The sequence below is a fragment of the Macaca fascicularis genome, chromosome 7, assembly GCF_037993035.2.
Source record: "Macaca fascicularis isolate 582-1 chromosome 7, T2T-MFA8v1.1".
Classification (NCBI taxonomy): Eukaryota; Metazoa; Chordata; class Mammalia; order Primates; family Cercopithecidae; genus Macaca; species Macaca fascicularis.
The window spans coordinates 91,206,550-91,225,092 of NC_088381.1; positions in this window are offsets into that span (position 1 = coordinate 91,206,550).

The window sequence follows — 18,543 nt, forward strand, 5'->3', positions numbered from 1 at the left end:
CACTGATTTCCTTGGACCAGCAGGCGATGTGTTGAGGTCACCAAGCCTCTGAGCCAGACAGGCCTTTAGCAAGCCGTCCAAGCACTTCATTTTATGGAGAGGGACAGTGCATTCTTTAAGGTTATACAGCTAATCGGGGCAGCAGGATTCAAGGTGGGAAACCTCAGCAGATGGGAGTGGAGCCGGGCCTGCGGAGGGTAGCCTGGAAAGGAGGGCTGGGATTCCAAAGGTGTGGGGACCACCTATGCGCAGAGGGCAGGACCCAGCTGCAGTGGTCCTAGTTTGGAGCCCTTTGCCTGACTCACGTTCCTGGCTCTGCCCCACAGGTACTAAAGGCCTGAGCCCAGAGACAGACCCTCTCAAAGCTCTAGATAATATAGCTGCTTGGAGCTGGAAGGAGACCCCTAAGACAGCTGTTGTCTGGCCCACCCAGCCTCAGGTGGGATGACCTTTGTCCAGAGCTGGAGGCAACTAGTGTTCTGGCAAGTGAGGCAGAGCGACAGGACAGGAAAAATCTTCCCCTCTGCAGGCCTGAGGAACAGCCACAAACGAGCGGAAGAAAGGGAGCTGGGGCCCAGCCTATGAGCACAGAACACAGCCAATGCCATGCTCTTCTAGCAACGGGGTGTGCAAGCTTGACTGGCTCCGTGTCTAGGCAACCACTGCAGGGTTTGGTGTGAAATCTCCCCCTTCTTCCGAGCACAGCTCTTCGGCGCATGCGGATTAATCCATCTGATTAGCTGTCAGCTTGGAAGGAGAGAGGCAGGCCTGGGGGATGGGTGCAGCAGGTACATTTTGAAGGTGGGGGGGGCATAGCAGGGAAGGGAAAATCCAGGAAGAGGCCTCTGTGGGGGTTGCTTGGTAATCAAGGCACTAAGGTACAGTCTGAGGACACTGAGCAGCTGTAAGGGGGGTGTGCAGGCAAGTGGGGGTAGACCATGAACTGCAAGGGCTGTGACTGACACTACTGCAGCTCTGCAGTGCTAAGGTATACAGTTGCTGAGGTGATCCCAGTAGGCTCTGCTACTAACATGCCCGGCAGAATAGACTCTGGCAGTGCCCTCCAGGCCCTGCCAGGCGCTGAGGAATCAGCCTTATTGACAGAGACAGACCCTCTTGGAGCTATAGATAATACAGCTGCTTGGAGCTGGAAGACAACCCCTAAGACAGCTTTGTCTGAGGTTCCCTGTAGGAACCTTAAGGATTGGCGATGAGGGGCAAAAACTTTCGTCCCCACCTTCCTGTTTTCCAAGCTCCAAACTGCCACCCCTCCCTGATTTCCCAGGGCTCAGGCATAGATGCCGACAATTAAGATGCACAAAAGGTGCTTGGGATGTAGTTGAGCCATTTCAAAGCCAGTGTCTTCACCATGGGCCAGCCTCCTTCCTTGGCTGGGGACTTGGGAAGTCTTTCCCGCATTTGAGAAATCAATCACACTTTGTTTCCCTCCCTTCGGGCTTGGGAGGCTCTGGTCTATTGGTGTTTCGGTGTTACTGTTCTCTACCCCTGCCCCGCGTCATTGCAGAATAGAACTCACCTCCCTAACTAGGCTCTGCCTCACAGCTCAGACAGATCAGAGGGCTTGCTGTCCTTAAAGATCTCCACTCACTCCCTAGCCCCTCCATCACCTGCTCTTGGCTACATCATGATTCTCTTCCTGCTGCTTGCTGCTGTCTGAAGACTGAGCAGCTTTGTAGATTCTTCCATTCAACAAGTATTTATTGAGTGCCTATGATGTGCCAGGCATTATTCTGGTCAATAAGGACATAACAATGACCAAAAGAAAGATCCCTCCTCTGGACTGCTCTGGTCAGCTCTTTGTAGAAATGGAATCCAGGCCTACGCTTTGCACACATGCACATTCCTTGTGGGGAGGGTGAGGGGCCAGGGGCCCCACCATGCCGGGGGTAGGTGGGGATTGTGCAGAGTGTGCTACAAAATGATAGCAAGATAAGGGAGAGCAAAGCAAAATGCTATAAATAAAGAGAGACTGGAGGGAGGGCCGCTTCAGCAAGGTAGACCAAATAAGGCCTGAAGTGAAAGGAAGGTGATCTGTCCCTCTGTCCTCCCCTCCCCGCATTGTGCCGGCTTTGTCTGCACTCTGTCACCACCCCGATCAAGTGTCAAGCCAAAACAGGGGCCATTTGCTGTGAACATGCCAGCGGTAGTTGAGAGGAAAAGTTGCTAAAATTACTCCCAGTAATTGTGAGGGAGGGAGACACCAGGGTGAATTAGAAGCGATGTCGGCATGGAGAGAGGGGAATCAGAAAGAAGCCCCGGTACCCAAAGGGAAGGAAGAAACGGGGCAGGAAGAGGCAGGTCACGTGGCACTGGGGAGGAATGAGGTACTCGTTGTTTGTGCACAGGGCAGAGGGGAGCCACCCAGGAGTGGAGGCTGACTCTCCCATCTGCCTGCCCCCAGAATCCCTGACCTTGGGGGCCCCTGCCCTGGCTCCACACGAGCCTAGGATTAGGGAGCTGAGCTTTCTGCCTGTCTCAGGTTTCCCTTTACAAACAGCTGCTCCTTCTTGTCATTCTTTTGTCTTCCTGCTGGCTTCAAAATCTTTTGTACTTGTGCACCCCTCCCATTCCCTACTCCAGGTCTCTGCTTTCCAATGGATGTGAACAGTGAGAGAGATGGAGGGCCAGGGACAGGCTTGGGGCTGGCCTAGTTCAGTTTGGGGTAGTTAGGGCAGGTTGATCTTGCATTCAGGGAGTATTTGGAGGGACACGATTCACCAAAAGGGAGACTTTGTGGAGAGTGGCCGGTCTGGAGGGCCAGAGGCCTCAGAAGCATAAAGGATGAGCAGCCTGGTGAGCTTTGGAGTCAGTCACAAAAATCCACTTTGAAACCCAGTGATTCCATTTTCTAGCTGTGTGGTCAGTCATATAATCGCTTTGAGCCAGTTTTGTCATCTATAACATGGGGATAGTCACATTTTGTTTCCAGGGCTACTCAGGCCGTTAGAGATTGCACAAATAAAGAGTCTACACACAGCAGACACACTGTGGGCCCTCACTGAACGGCAGCTCTTAGGTTAGGAACACAGAATTGAGGAAGCCAGGCTGCAGACAGGAGGGCCAGTTGCCCTGCCATAGGTTCTTGGTCCCCACACCTCCTTCCGCTCCACTAAGTCCACTTGGTTCGAAGGATGGTCTGGGCCAGAAATCCTGTAGTCTTATGGTCTGTTCTACCCAGACTGTGGCTGCCCTTGGGAATGTCATGCCAGGAGGCCAAGGTTTTCACACTGTCCTAGACTCAGTCCAGGCCCAAAGCCCAACCCTGAACTGGGACAGGCATCGCTGCCTGACTGCTGCCCACTGAACTTCCCTCCTGATAAGCCAGTATGTGTCCTGAGGTCCACCAGGAGTTGACCCAGGCCAAGTGGTGGCATTGGTCAGGCCACTGGATAGGAGCAGGCTAGGAGTTGGTGGCTCACACCTGTAATCGAAGCACTTTGGGAGGCTGAGGCAGGCAGATCACTTGAGGCCGGGAGTTCAAGACTAGCCTGACCAACATAGTGAAAAACCCATCTCTACAAAAAATACAAAAATTAGCCGGGCATGGTGGTGTACTCCTGTAGTCCCAGCTACTCAGGAGGCGTGAGAATCGCTGAAGCATGAGAATCATTTGAATCTGGGAATCAGAGGTTGCAATGAGCTGAGATCGCACCACTGCACTCCAGTCTGGACAGACTGAGACTCTGTCTCAAAATAAAATAAAATAAAATAAAATAAAACAAAATAAAATAAGCTTTCAAGATGGGGACATGACACTGGAGCTTGAAGTGAGGGGAGGGCTTTGGGAAGCACTGAGTATCAGGAAATGTTCTAGGCAATGAGAATCACAGAGTGACCAAAGGCATGGAAGGGGAATGATGTGGTGAGTTCATAAGGACTCGGAGGACACATGCCTGGTAAGGCTATGCTATAGGGGATCTGGAGACACAGGTGGAAGGAAAGAAAGGTGGGGCCACATTGTCAAAGAGGGGAAAGGGCCATATACATGTTGAGTGACCACCTGTGCCAGGTGCACAGTGTTTTATACAGCATGATCTCACACATGCTCACAATTGTGTGTCACTTAAATTGTGTTTTATGGAGGAGCAATGGGGTTCAGAGAGGCTAAGATATTTACTCAAGGTAAGTAGCAAACGTGGCACTGGGATTCAGACCCAGGTCTGTCTTGCTCAAAGGGCTTTCTACAGACTCTGCCCTGTTTCCCAGGACAGCAAAATGGACAATACCCTGGAAGCAATGAGGAATGACTAAAGTTCTAAACCATAGCAGTCACTGTGATGTCTTGAAACTAGAGTTTGATGGGCCTAGCAGGGGTATTATTGGGTTCTTTGTGGAAGAGAGGCTGGAGGCAGGGAGACCTGAGAGAAGGATACAGTAGTCATCAACGTTGGCAGGAGAGCAAGACCAGAAGCATGAAAGGAAAGGCAAGGCTGGAAGGCCTTTCTAAAGGAGGAATAAAATGCCTCGCTGACAGCCTGGACGTAAGAAATGAGGAAGGGAGAGGCATGACTGCATGATGTCGGCAAGGAGGGGAATAATGGCAAAAGGGACACATAGGAGGAAGGACAATGTTCCATTTGGGGGAACTGGAGGTAACAGTGGGGCAACCAATGGAAGATGCTTTGCTTTCCTGAAGGAAGCTGGAGCTATGAGACCAGTGGGCAGAACTGGAAAAAGAGGACTGACTACCTCAGGGGATGTGAAAGAAGCTGTGAGGTTGGAGAGAAGAGGAAAGGCCTGGGAGATACCCACAGCACAGCGATGGGAGAAGGAAGAGAAGCCTGCAGAGAAGAGAAGATTCAAAGAGAGCCAAGGAGCGTGAGAAATGGGCAGTTTCCTAGAAGCCAAAAGAAGCGTTTCAAGAAGAGCAGGTGGCCAGCAGTGTCAGATGCCAAAGAAAGGCTGTGTGTCAGGAAGACAGAGAAAAGAACTTGGATTATTTTGGAGCAAGCAGCTTGTGTAGTGTCACAGGCAAAGCCAGGCCACAGGGAGTTAATGAGGAAAAAGATGAGGGGACAGGAAGTGGAAGCAGTGGATGTACACCATGCATTTGAGGAGTTTGGCAGTGAAATGAGATTAGACAACAACTCAAGGGAAGAGGGCCAAGTAGCACAGTTTGTTTTGTTTTTAAGATAGGGCGGTCCAGAATATGTGAAGAGGGGGTAATAAAAGATGCCCTTTTTTGTTCACCATTTTCTTTTGCACTTTCTGGTTGTTTTCTTATTCTCATCTCTCTTTTTGGAAGACTGGGGGGTGCTTTGGGAATGCCTGGGGAGTTTGGGTGCCCACCACCAGAAAGTGGGCTTACAAACATGAGGCTCAGCTGGCTCCCTCCTCATCTTCAGATATGCACGTAGGGAGCTCAAGGCAGAGCTCTCTCACCATTGGGCCCTCTGACTAACTTGGGAAGGGTCTCAGCCTCCTGAGTTCCATCGTATAAAGACTAAGGTAGGGCTGGAGGGCAGGGAGTAGCCCTAGCGAATGATCTGGAAACATAAGTAGTGCTCAGTAATTCAATGTCTTCTGCTTGTTTTTGTTTCAGTATTTTTACTTTACCTAGAAAGACAATGTCCCTGGTGTGAAGGTACAGGTGCCTCTACTGGGCCCAACCTACAACTCAGCCCCAAGAGAGCTTCCTAGTCTCTTAGGGCAGGGCTTTTGCTGGTGCTCCAGGAGGGTGGTGGAATGCTGAGCCTTCTGGGATGTTCTGTGCTGTAGCAGGCGTTTGAGATGGCAGCAGCACTTGCTGGGTGTGCAAGCCCAGCAGAACCTTAATTCCAGTCCTTTGCTACACATGCCCCAAAGTTTGTCACAAGAATTACAAACTGAGTAAGTAGGCAACAGATACATACATTATGCAGGTCCTTCCGGCCATGGGAGAGGGTGGTAAGTGACCTCCCTGGGTCTGAGAGTCACAAAGTCAGATTTGGAACTGAGGGGCCTGGGGAGCTGGCTGCTGCTTTTCCCCAAGGAAACTTTTCCAGGGCAGCTAGCAGTCCGAGTGCCAGACTGCCTCTTAGGTCCGTGGATCAGATTGGAGGCTGAGAGCTGGTCAGGCTCCTGGATGTCTGAAGGGACCAGTGCAGAGGTTTAGCTTTCCTACTTGTAGCAAGGAAAGAAGGGCCTTTATCAAAGGTCTAGGAGTTTACTAGATTAAAACAGCTGAACCATTCTAAGCAGGAGGAGTGGGAAGGAAGCAAGATGGGATGGTAGTTGGTTTGCTGGGAATGAGGAAGAGTCAGGAAAGGGTTCTGTGGAGAGGCTGGGAGAGGGGCAGAGGGAGAGATATGCAGAGATATTGCATAGTAGCGGGGCTGGGGGAGCTGAGGTCTGGCTGTGGGAACAAAGACAGTGGAGTGACTAGGCCAAGACTGCAGAAAAGGTGCAGAGCTGTGTGTTTATCCATGGTGGAGGAGGTGACCTTGCCCAAGGGCAGAGCCTTGTGGCTTTGAGAAGCCAGGGCAGGGGGCACAGGCTCCAGCCTGGTCTCCCCATGCCTGGGCCCCTTGTCTCTGAGATTACAGCCTTGGCTGCCAAGAGTAGCTCCATGGGGGCGGTGTGAAACAAAGCAAAGGGCCCTTTGTCATTCTGGGTTCCTAAGAATAGCTTGGCTGTGTGTGGGGAGGTGTCTGTGGCCTGCCTGTCCCGGGTCTTGTTCTCAGAGGTGTTTGAATGCCTGGTGTTGGCAGGACTCATTGCTACTTGCTGGGGAAGTGGAGGCTGTCAGCCCACCTCAGCCTCTGTTACCTGTGCTTGTCCAGCTCAGCTTTGGGAGAAGGCGCAGGCCTAGGGACAGTGGAGGGGCAGACATGGAGTGGCCCCAAGGTATTAAGGGAGAGGAGACAAAGGCCACAAGCCTGGAAAACAAATTTAATGCCTGAAAGTAAAGACAGGGAGGGTTCTGGGAAGGGTAGGGGTTGAGGGACAGCAGCCAGAAGAGGCCAGAGTGGGGAGAGACACATGGGAAGGACTTGCGGGCCGCAGAGGAGAAGCAGAGAAAATAGGTGCACATGGAGGCTAGAATGTGGAAAGCAAAGGGATGAGGAATGGGCTGGGGGAGGGGGAGCAGGGTGGATGGGTTGACAGAGAAGAGCAGATGGAAGGAGAGAAGAGAATGAAGGGGGTGCTTCCACAGAGATTCAGGGATGGAGGGGGGTAGCATGACTCTTGGAAGAGCTTGGAAGCAAGGCTCTCAAACGCCATTCCTGTGAGATAACAATGCAGTCAAATCCCTGCCTAATCTCCCCTCCTATTATTAGCCCGGCGTCCTCTCAGAGAATAGGCCACAGGTCCCTGGGCTCTGTCCTTTCCCCCATGCCCTTGGCTAGAATTAGACAGACGTGCCTGCATGGTCATCTGCTAGCCGCGGTGTCCGGGCTTCTAGGCAATGTTACTGGAGAAGAGGGTAGAGAGGTAGTGGGAAGGGGATGGAAGGTCACAGAACACCCTCCGTGGATGAGGCAGCAGCTAGACACAGAGAGGGGTGAAGAGGTGCACCACAGGTCTTTGTGCTCAAAGAGTTTTCAGATCAATAGAATAAATACACAAGCAACATGATCACAAGTGCAAAATAACATGGTTAACATGTGCAAAATAACTGGGAAGTCAAACACATAGCCATGGGGATGCAAAACAGCAGAATCACGAAAGGGCAGGACAGAGAGAGAAGGGTTTCTGGTGAAGTCGAGCTTGGAGGTGGGTCTTGAGAGGATGGATCTTGAGGAACCATGTCCACAGCTGCTGGCCGATGCTGTGGGCATTCCAGAGGAAAGAAGGGAATCAAGGAGACAGTGGCTTCTATGTCTACTTTTCCGGCCCAGTCTCTAGGGGCAAGGTTGCTAAAAGCTTAGTAGCAGACTCCTGGGTTTTTAAGCACACTGGTATTTGTTGCTATTTACTTAAAACTGCTATTTCTTTCTTGTCCAACGTGTTCCTTTTATATTTTTCCTTTAGCCTCCCTCTTGCCTCTAGTATCCCTAAATACTGTTTATCGTTTTGATACTTAAAATGGCCAAAAGTTATCATGCATATTTTTATTTCGAGCTCTTTTGACTCTGACAAATCGAAATAAAATAAATACATGATGAATAATGTACCAAAGAAAGTGAGCAGCTGCTGTTCTCTGTTCCTATGAGGGCTCCAATTGCTCTTGCAGGATGAGGGACATAGATGAGATTCTCTGGATCATATTCAGGGAGAGGGTGGAGGAGGGTGGAGGTAGCTTGCTTTCTCTCTTTTTCTTTCTGTTCCTTCTCTCTCTCAAGTTGCTTTTTTCTTCCTCTCTCCCTTCCTCCTTCCTTCTTTCCTTCCTTTCTTCTTTCCTTTCTCCCAAATTATAAAAGTAATGCTCATTACTTTAAAAATTCAAACAGTAAACCTTCTATAAGGTAAAAGAAGTGAAGTCCCTTCCACTGTTCACAATCCCATCCCCAAAGGTTAATAGTCAGAGTGTATCCTGTGCTTGTCCATTTGGAACCTTTTATGTATATGCATAAAATACACGATGGGATTTTTTTTTTTTTTTGACAGTGTCTCATTCTGTCACTCAGGCTGGAATGCAGTGGTGTGATCTCTGCTCACTGCAACCTCTGCCTCCCAGGTTTAAGCAATTCTTGTGTCTCAGCCTCCCCGGTAGCTGGGATTATAGGTGCGCACCACCACACCCAACTACTTTTTTAGTAGAGATGGGGTTTCACCGTGTTGCCCAGGCTGGTCTCGAATTCCTGAGCTCAGGTGGTCCACCTGCCTCAGCCTCCCAAAGTGCTGGCATTACACGCATGAGCCACCACACCCGGTGGATTAAAAAAAAGAGAGAGAGAGAGAGAGACAGGGTCTTCCTATATTGCCCAGGCTGGTTTCAAACTCCTGGACTCAAACAATCCTCCTGCCTTGGCCTCCCAAAATGCTGGAATTATTGGGATGAGCCACTGTGCCCGGCCACATGGGGATTTTTTTCAACTGGGATATAAAAAAAAAAATGAAACATGTATATGCAATCAGGGAATGCTGACTTTAAAAAAATGTATGTAGTTTTTGGAAGCTTCTCAAGTCATTAATGATTCCAGGATCCCTCTTCAAGTGACACATGTGGACAGTTACCAGAGCCTTCAGAGGCTATACAGTAATCAGCACTCAAAAACGAATCAAAGTAAATTTTGAGAAATGAATGAAAGAGGCCAAGGAAGGATAAGTAAGAGGATGCTGACCCCTTTTAACCTCACCCCTTCTTTGTCCCTGGACATCCTCCTCTCGGGAGAGGTCACTTGGACAAGGTCTGTCTGGGGTCAGAAGTGACAGTAGGCGCATGATAGACTCTCCGGTCATGGGAGATTATCCTCATGGCAGAGTTACCTGTCTCTGCTTGTGAAAAAGACTTTTTTTTTTTTCTCTTACAATGGTAGCATTGGCATAATGATGCCTAGTAATTAATTTTGCAAGGCTGGTTCTGAAATGTCACATTTTTCATGCCCAGAAAAAGGTGGTCATTTTATCTGGTCGTTTTTCTGTTTTGAACTCTGGAACTTGTCCTGAATGTCACATTTGTACCTGTCCTTTGGTGGAAGCTCTAAAGTGGCCTTTAGCCAAAAGTCAATCAAAAGTTTTGAGCAAGATCCTAATATAGTTGATGACGCTGATGCAGCCCTTGAGCTGACAGCTGGTGTAGCGTGGATGACTGGATTCCTGATGTGAAAGCAAGAGACCAGAAGCATCTGAAATGCCCAACTCTCTACTCTCATTCTGCTCTGTGCTGCTCCCCCTCCTCCCCACTGCGGGTCCCACTCTAAGCCAATACTAATTCCCCAGTTTCTGCCTTTTCAGAGACCCACCGTGTGCCCTGGCCAATCAAAAGGAAAAGGTGGGATGGAAGAAAGGAAAGAAAAATATAAGATAATTATTATGGCTCCTGACAGCTCTATCAGTAGGATAAGGGCCTGAGATATGGAACCATCCTCTCTTGCAAACAGGGGGCATGCCTGTGGAGGACCAAAGTGGAATTGGAAGGCTTGAAATCAAGAGAATGGAGGAGGAGAAAGGGAAGTGCAGGGAGTGGGGCCTACAGCCCCAAAGGTGAGCCTCAAGAAGGCCTCACCTCTCTGGGCAGTGCCAAAAATCCTCGGGAAGAGAATATGAGGAGTGGCCTGGCTCCCAGCCCTTGTGTCCTTCTTCCCCTCTCCCATGCCTCATTATACCTGAAGGGTCAGTCCCGCCCCTGTCCCCGGATGCATGTGAAAACCCAGCAGGAGAACCTGCATGGGCTCTGGCCCACACTTGGAGTCTTAGCATCATCACCTTTGCTGCTGTGCCCTAGTTCTAGAAATTCAGCTTCTATCTTGTTCCTAAGACTTGGGCCCCACCCTGTGCCGCAGGCTGGTAACTGAACCCTGGTTCCCTCTGCCAGAGGCCTTGTCTTGGTAACCCTTTAAGTTTTTCTGGCCCCTGTCTACTTCTCAGGGATTAGATTTTTCCCTTAAGCCCCAGCCAAGAAGCCAGGGGCACTGTTTCCTGCTCATAGAAGGAGAAGGCATATTTTGATAACTAAGAACTAAGATTTTGGAGTCCGACTTAGGTTAAAAAATCCTGGCTCTGCCATGAACCAGCTATGTGACCTGGGTGTGCTATTTAACGTCTCTGAGAAAAACATGCAGTATCATGTGCAGTCTTATGACCCAAAATATAATCCATAGACTGGCAGCATCAGCATCAGTGGGAGTTTGTTAGAATTGCAGAACCTCAGGCCCCAGCCTAGATCTATTGAGACATTAGCATGTTAACAAGAACCCAAGGTGATTCTGTGCACATTAACGTTTAAGAAGCACTGGCTGGGCGCGGTGGCTCACGCCTATAATCCCGGCACTTTGGGAGGCCAAGGCAGGCGGATCACGAGGTTAGGAGATCGAGACCCTCCTGGCTAACACAGTGAAACCCTGTCTCTACTAAAAATACAAAAAATTAGCCAGGCATGGTGGCGGGTGCCTGTCCCAGCTACTTGGGAGGCTGAGGCAGGAGAATGATGTGAACCTGGGAGGCAGAGCTTGCAGTGAGCCGAGATCGCACTACTGCACTCCAGCCTGGGCAACAGAGCAAGACTCCGTCTCAAAAAAAAAAAAAAAGAAAAAAAAAAAAAAAAAAAGAAGAAGCACTAATGTAGAGGAAAGAGCACAGGCTTTGGAACCAAGAAGATCTTGCTCTGAATCCCAGCTCTAAACCTCAGTCTTATCTGTAAAATGTCGATGGCAATACCTACTCCATATACTTATCTTGAGGATTATGTACATGAAGTTACAGGCACAGGTTCTAACAAACAGTGAATGTATCTATTACTATCTATGGCCTGCTTGGCTTTCCAAACCTGTTCTAGTGCCCTCTTGTTAGAACATCTTCCTGATTCTGATTGCTTTCATAGACTACCTCCTTTTATCTGCTGCCAGGCTAGTCTGGACATCCTCCCAGCCTCTGCAATGAGAATGTTCTCTGGGATCTGCCCCATCTCACTTGGTCCTGTCTAACTCCAGATCCCAGGTCCTTCCAGGCCTACTGTTCCGCTGCAGCTAACAGGAACACAGCTCACCACACCCCAGGAATTCATTCCACCAACATTGATTAGCACCAGTTTTGTTGCAGGCATAGTCTTGACTTTGGGAGCTCACAGAATAATGTTGTTAAAAAGATAAACTAAGGCACATAAGATTTAAAAGAGTTTACTTGAGCAAACAGCAATTCATGAATCAGGCAGCTCCAAACCAGAAGTGGCTGGGAGGCTCCACTAAGGGTACACCAGTGGGAGGTTTTCACAGAAGAAACATGGAAGTAAGGCAAATAAAACATTTGGTTGGTTACAGTTATACAGCTGTCTTATTTGGTCTGTCCTGTTGGAAAGTCCCTAGTCACATAATTATAAGTTTGTTGGTTGCTTCTGATTCATTGAGCTTAGGTTCTTTTTTCTTTAATATAGGCATTTACAAGAAATAGCCCAAGTACAGTTTCACTTATGTTTGCAAATCAAGCAAGGTTAAGATCACTTAAGAGGCCTAACTGGCTTTTCCTGCTCAGGGATTCCTCAGGCCCAGTGTCCATTTCAATTACTTTAACACCGTAGCAGGGCAGACAAGCACAGAGGTGGTTACAATATAACAGAACAGGTTCTATGATGGAGGAAGTACCAGGTGCTATGAAGGGCAAAGTCCGGATGCCATGGGAGCATGAAGCAAGGCCATATGATTTGGACTGGAGATCAGGGAAGGTTCTCTAGAAGAAACGCCATTTTAGATGAGACTTAAAGGATAAATTGGAATATATATTAGTCCATGCTCACATTGCTATAGAGAAATCCCTGAGACTGGGTAATTTATAAAGAAAGGAGGTTCAGTTGGCTCATAGTTCTGTAGGCTGTACAGGAAGCACAGTGGTATCTGCTTCTGCGGAGATCTCAGAAAGCTTCCAATTATGGTGGAAGGTGAAGAGGGAGCAGGCATGTCACATGGTGAAAGCAGGAGCAAGAGAGAGAAGGGGAGGTACTGCACACTTTCAAATGACCAGATTGTACCAGAATTCACTCACTCACTACCATGAGGACAGTACCAAGGGGGATGCAGCTAAACCATTCATAAGAAATCTGCTCCCATGATCCAGTCACCTCTCACCAGGCCCCACCTCCAACATTGGGGATTACATTTCAATATGAGATTTGGCTGGGGACACAGATCCAAATTATATCAGAATATGTCAAGAAGGAGGTGAGCAGAGAAACCAGCATGTCCAAAGCCCCGAGAAGAACTGAAATTGATTCAGAATGGCTAAAGTATGGGAGTAATCAGGGGAATATGACAAGAGAAGAGCCTAGAAGGCAGAATCAGCTGGTCATGAAGGACCTTCTGAACCAAGTTAAGGAAGTTTGGACTCTATAGGCACTGAGCAGCTATTAATGTGTTTTAAGAGAGATCATGGATCTGATTTTATAGGATAGGTGGCATAACCCGTCATTCTTGGGGAAAACAATGTTTAGTTTCTGATTCATTTGCATGAGAGATTCTAGATTTGTGGTCACAGGTAGAGAATGAAGAAAACTACCTAGAGAAACTGGGAACTAGAGATGAGAAAGGGGAAGGGATCCAGGAGAAGGGTACTCAATTATATTTATACCATTCTGTAGATTCCACCTTCGAAATGTCCTGCCTCCTCCCTTCTTTTCCATTCTCTCTATAAACACTAGGCAAGGCCCCTTTTCATGTCTGGATAATTGCAACAGCACCTTAACTAGTCTTCCAGAGGCTCATTTCACCAGATGGCTAGAAGACTTGATTTTCTTTTTTTTTTTCTTTTTTTTTTTTTTTTGAGACGGAGTCTCACGCTGTTGCCCAGGCTGGAGTGCAGTGGCGCGATCTCGGCTCACTGCAAGCTCCGCCTCCCGGGTTCCCGCCATTCTCCTGCCTCAGCCTCCTGAGTAGCTGGGACTACAGGCGCCCGCCACCGCGCCCGGCTAATTTTTTTGTATTTTTAGTAGAGACGGGGTTTCACAGTGGTCTCGATCTCCTGACCTTGTGATCCGCCCGCCTCGGCCTCCCAAAGTGCTGGGATTACAGGCTTGAGCCACCGCGCCCGGCCTAGAAGACTTGATTTTCTAAAGCACTACTTACATATCTGTCATTCATAGAAACTTCCAGGGCTCCCTGTTGTCTTTAAGATGAAGCCTGGACTCCTCTGGCTCGCATTTAAAGGTGCTCCATAAGCTGGCCCAACTGCCCCACCTTATCCCTTCACAGTCTCCCACCAGGTCTGACTGGTCTACAGACAGCATCCTTACCTCAAGTTGGGCTTTCTCAGGCCCTGACCTTGTCGGGACTTTTTCTGCCTGCTCTTCTAGGCACAGCTCATTGGCTCTGCTATGAAAGCACTTGCTAGTCCAACACAGCTACCCCTGAAACACACAAAACAAACTTTGTTGAAACTTTACAACTACAAAAATGACACCCAAGATCTCCTACCCAATCACATTATTCTCCTTTGTTCAGTTCTTTCCAAGGGGTGTGTATAGCGTGTAATATGTACTTTTTGTATGGCTGCTGTGTGTAAATATATATGTACATAATCTGATAAAATACCAATTAGCATTTCATATTTTTACAATCTTCTATTTCATAAATGGGGATAATAATATTGCTAACCTATGGGTTTGCTGTCAGAATTAGATAACGTAATACAGTGATATAGTTTAAATATGTGTCCCCCCAAATCTCATGTTGAAATGTAATCCCCAGTGTTGGAGGTGGGGCCTGGTGGGAGGTGTTTAGGTCCTGGGAGTAGATTTCTCATGAATGATTGAGCTCCATCTCCTTGGTGCTGTCTTCACAACAGTGTGTGTGTTCTCTCAAGATCTGGTTGTTTAAAAGTGTGTGGCACCCTCTCCCTCTCTTGCTCCTGCTCTTGCCAGATGACGTGGCTTCTCCTGCTTTGGCTTCTGCCATGAGTAAAAGTTCCTTGAGGCCTTCCCAGAAGCTGAGCAGACACTGTAAAGCCTGCAGAACTGTGAGACAACTAAACCTCTTTTCTTTGTAAATTACCCAGTCTCAGGTACTTCTTCATAGCAATGCAAGAATGGTCTAACACATACAGAGATTCTCAAACTTGTTCATGCTGCAGAATCACACAGAAGCTTTGTTAGGACACATTTTCTTGGCTGGGAGCAGTGGCTCACACTTGTAATCCCAGGACTTTGGGAGGCTGAGGCAGGCAGATCATTTGAGGTCAGGAGTTTGAGACCAGCCTGACCAACATGGTGAAACCCCGTCTCTATGAAAAATACAAAAAAAATTAGCTGGTGCGGTGGCGCATGCCTATAATCCCAGCTACTTGGGAGCCTGAAGCAGGAGAATCACCTGGGCCTGGGAGGTGGAGATTGCAGTGAGCTGAGACTGCACCACTGCACTTCAGCCTGGGATGCCTGAATTTGCATACCGAATGCTACTGGATTGAGGACCACACTTTGAGAACCACTGAATTAATGCATGTAAAGTGCTCAGAATAGTGCCTGGCATGTAGTAAATGTCCAATAAATGGAGCTACGGAGCTATTCATTTGCTATTTCTGAGTTAAAATATTAACATTTACTTGTTTGATATTTAGATTGTTTATAGTTTTAAATGACATTGTTATTGAGATGTAATTCATATGCCATAAAATTTACCATTTTACAACATACAACTCAGTAGTTTTTAGTATAGTTAGAGTTGTGCAAGCATCACCACTATCGAATTTTAGAACATTTTCATCACCCCCAAAAGAAATGCCATACCTATTAGCAGTTACTCCTCATTTCCCCTGACCTCCGTTGGTAGTTTTTTTGAACTTATAAATAATGTATTTCTAAACATAAGTACACATGGCTTCTTTTTCTTTTGAATAATTTCAATAGAACAAATTCTAGGAGATGAATTCCTTAGTCAAAAATTATGAATATGTTTACATATAGCCACTCTTTGAAAGCATTAACTTACAATCATTGTGGCTTTTTTTCCTGCTGTTGCTTTTCATTGTTAGCATATTGCTTATTCTCACACTGCTTCAGTTTCCTTAAGTTGATGTCACCAGAATATGAGGTCCTTGGGGTTCAGATATTGTAATATTTTCATCTTTGTGTCCGCCAGGGCTGCACTATTGAGTATGGTAGTCACTAGCCAAACATGGCTGTTGGGTACTTGAAATGTGTCTACTGCAACTAAGACACTGAATTTTTCATTTAGTTAAAATTTAAAATGAAGGGAGATCAATTTATTTTCAACAAAGGTTCCAAAGCAATTCATTGAGGAAATGGTGCTGGATACACACATGCAAAAAGATACATTTAGACCACACCCCACATATACACAAAAATAACTTAAAATAGTTCAGAAACTTACATGTAAGGTCTAAAACTTATAATTTTTGGAAGAAAACATAGGAAAAGTCTTTGGTTAGGAAACAAGTTCTTACATACAATACCAAAAGCATAATCCACAAAAGACAAAATTGATAAGTTGGACTTGATCGAAGTTGAAAGATTTTGTGCTTCAAAAGATGGCATTAAGAAGATTAAAATTTTAAAAAGAAAATTAAAATCCAAGACACAGACTGGATTTTGCAAATCATATTTCTAATAAAGGACTTGTGTTAAGAATAGATAAAGAACTATTACAACTCAATAATAAGGCAACAGAATTTTAAAATAGTCAAAAGATTTATAGACTTAAAGTCAGCTGATTAGCAAGGTTAAAGAAAGAAAAGATTTATACATATCTCAACAAAGATATGCAAATGTATAATAAGCACATGAAAATATGCTCAACATCATCAATAGTTATAGAAAAATTCTAATTAAAACCTCAATGAGATACCACTTCATACCCATTAATGTGTAATAAAAAAGACAGGCAATAATAAATTGTGGCTAGGATGTGGAGAAACCAAAACCCTCAAACACTACTGGTGAGAATGTAAAATGGAACAGTTACTTTGGAAAACAGTTTGAACTTTCCTTAAAAGCTTAACTGACATACATGTACTGAATAACTCAGCCATCCACTTTTAGGTATTTACTCAATAGAAAAGAAAGTATATATCCACACAAAGACTTATATAAACGTGTTCAAAGAAGCATTATTCATAATATCCAAAAAGTGGAAATAATCCCAATGTTTATCATTTGGTGAATAAACAAAATGTCGTACATCCATACAATAGAATATTATTCAGCAATAAAAAGGAATGAGTACTGATACATGTTATTAATGTAACATGGATTTACCTCAAAAACTTACTAAATGAAAGAATCCAGATGAAAAGGCCACCTATTATTTTATGATTCCATTTATATGAAATGTCCAGAAAAGGAAAATCTATGAAGACAGAAAGCAGTGGCTGCCTGAAGCTGGTGGTGGAAATGGCAATGGACTGCAAATGGGTGTAAGGGATCCCTTTGGAGCATTGGGAATGCTCTAAATTGGATTGTGGTGATGCTTCCACAAATGTAAATTTTCCTTAAAAATAATTGAGTCATATAAAGGGGTGAATTTTATGCTATGTAAATTATACCTCAATAAAGCTCTTAAAAAAAACTAAAGCAGTGTAAAATACTTTTCTGTAAAACACAGCTTTGTTGTTTTGGTAGGATTGTTTTACTTTAACGATCAACATAAGATATTGTTGTATTGTAGTAACATAACAAGAATATGCATTGTTTCTAGTCAAGAATATGCGTTGTTTCTAGTGTATACACAGATATCACCAAACTAGTTGTTGTCAATAGATTGATTTGTTCCAATGGGTTTTTGTCACACTAATTTAACATCATAATGTGTTTATTTGAATATTTGATATAGATAGCACGGTTATAGTGATACTTATGTAGAGTCATAATTGGTAATTAAATCGAAATACTTATTATTTTAATTTAATAAATATAACACTTTTCTAGTTGGAAAATAAGTATGTACAAAATGTTTTAGTTTAAAATGAAGGCATGTTACTAATATAGAATCTCGTGTGAACACTTCTGATTGTGAACACTCCAACATGTAAAGAGATTATAAGTCGGTCACTCTCATTCTCAAAGCAAGAAGAAAGCTGAACTGAAAACCTACAACTTTTCTTAGCTCTATTAGAGAATTTTGGCTACAGGACAAACTCTCAACCTGAAAACTGGAGAGACAGGTGAATACAGAGAATACAAGCCAGCTTACCTGAAGCAGGAGGTGCTGGAACCAGTAACTGACAGGTACACCTAAATGGTAACTTCGATGAATTGCCAGACGCTGAGTGTGAATTAGCTTGAGAGTTAAAAACTCCTGGGAGCCCAGCCTAAGGGGAGAACCCACACTTAAGATCTTGAGTTTTACCTTCCACCAGGTTCTCATGATGAAGAATGGAGAAAAATATCCTTATGTTTGGCAGGGGGAGGGTAAGGTGACCTTTTAGAAATAAAATCAGAACTTTCTCCACAACAAAGGCCTATCCAGCAGGGGAAAAGCCTTCGCCGATGTCTTGTCTTACTTGGAGAAAAGGAAATTATCTAGCTCCATCTCATTCTGGACTTCTTGTCTCACATATGGGATAAAAAACAAAACAAAACAAAAAAATACCCTAAGAAGCAATTATGAAGGTTACAGTCTAGAGTCACAGGCCCACTAAAATACTGAGCCCTAATCATAGGATTATAGAATGCTCTCCTACCCCATATTTTGCTATCACATCAACAGGACTCCTGAATAGTAAAAGTGGATTATAGATGAAAGGGCTGCAAGGCTTAGATTCTATTTACGAAGGAGTTTCTAGGGAAACTCAAAGACAACAGAGGAGGCAAACACAAGGATTTTAGAAGAAATTAAAATCTTTGACACCTACAGCTGTAGCAAACTAAACACAGTGTAACCCTAGCCAGATAAAAATAAAACTTCACACAAAGTCTACCTCAATTCCTATTACCCAATACATCATGTCTGCTTTCAGCAAAAAATTACAAGGCATGCTAAAAGACAAGAAAAAACACAATCC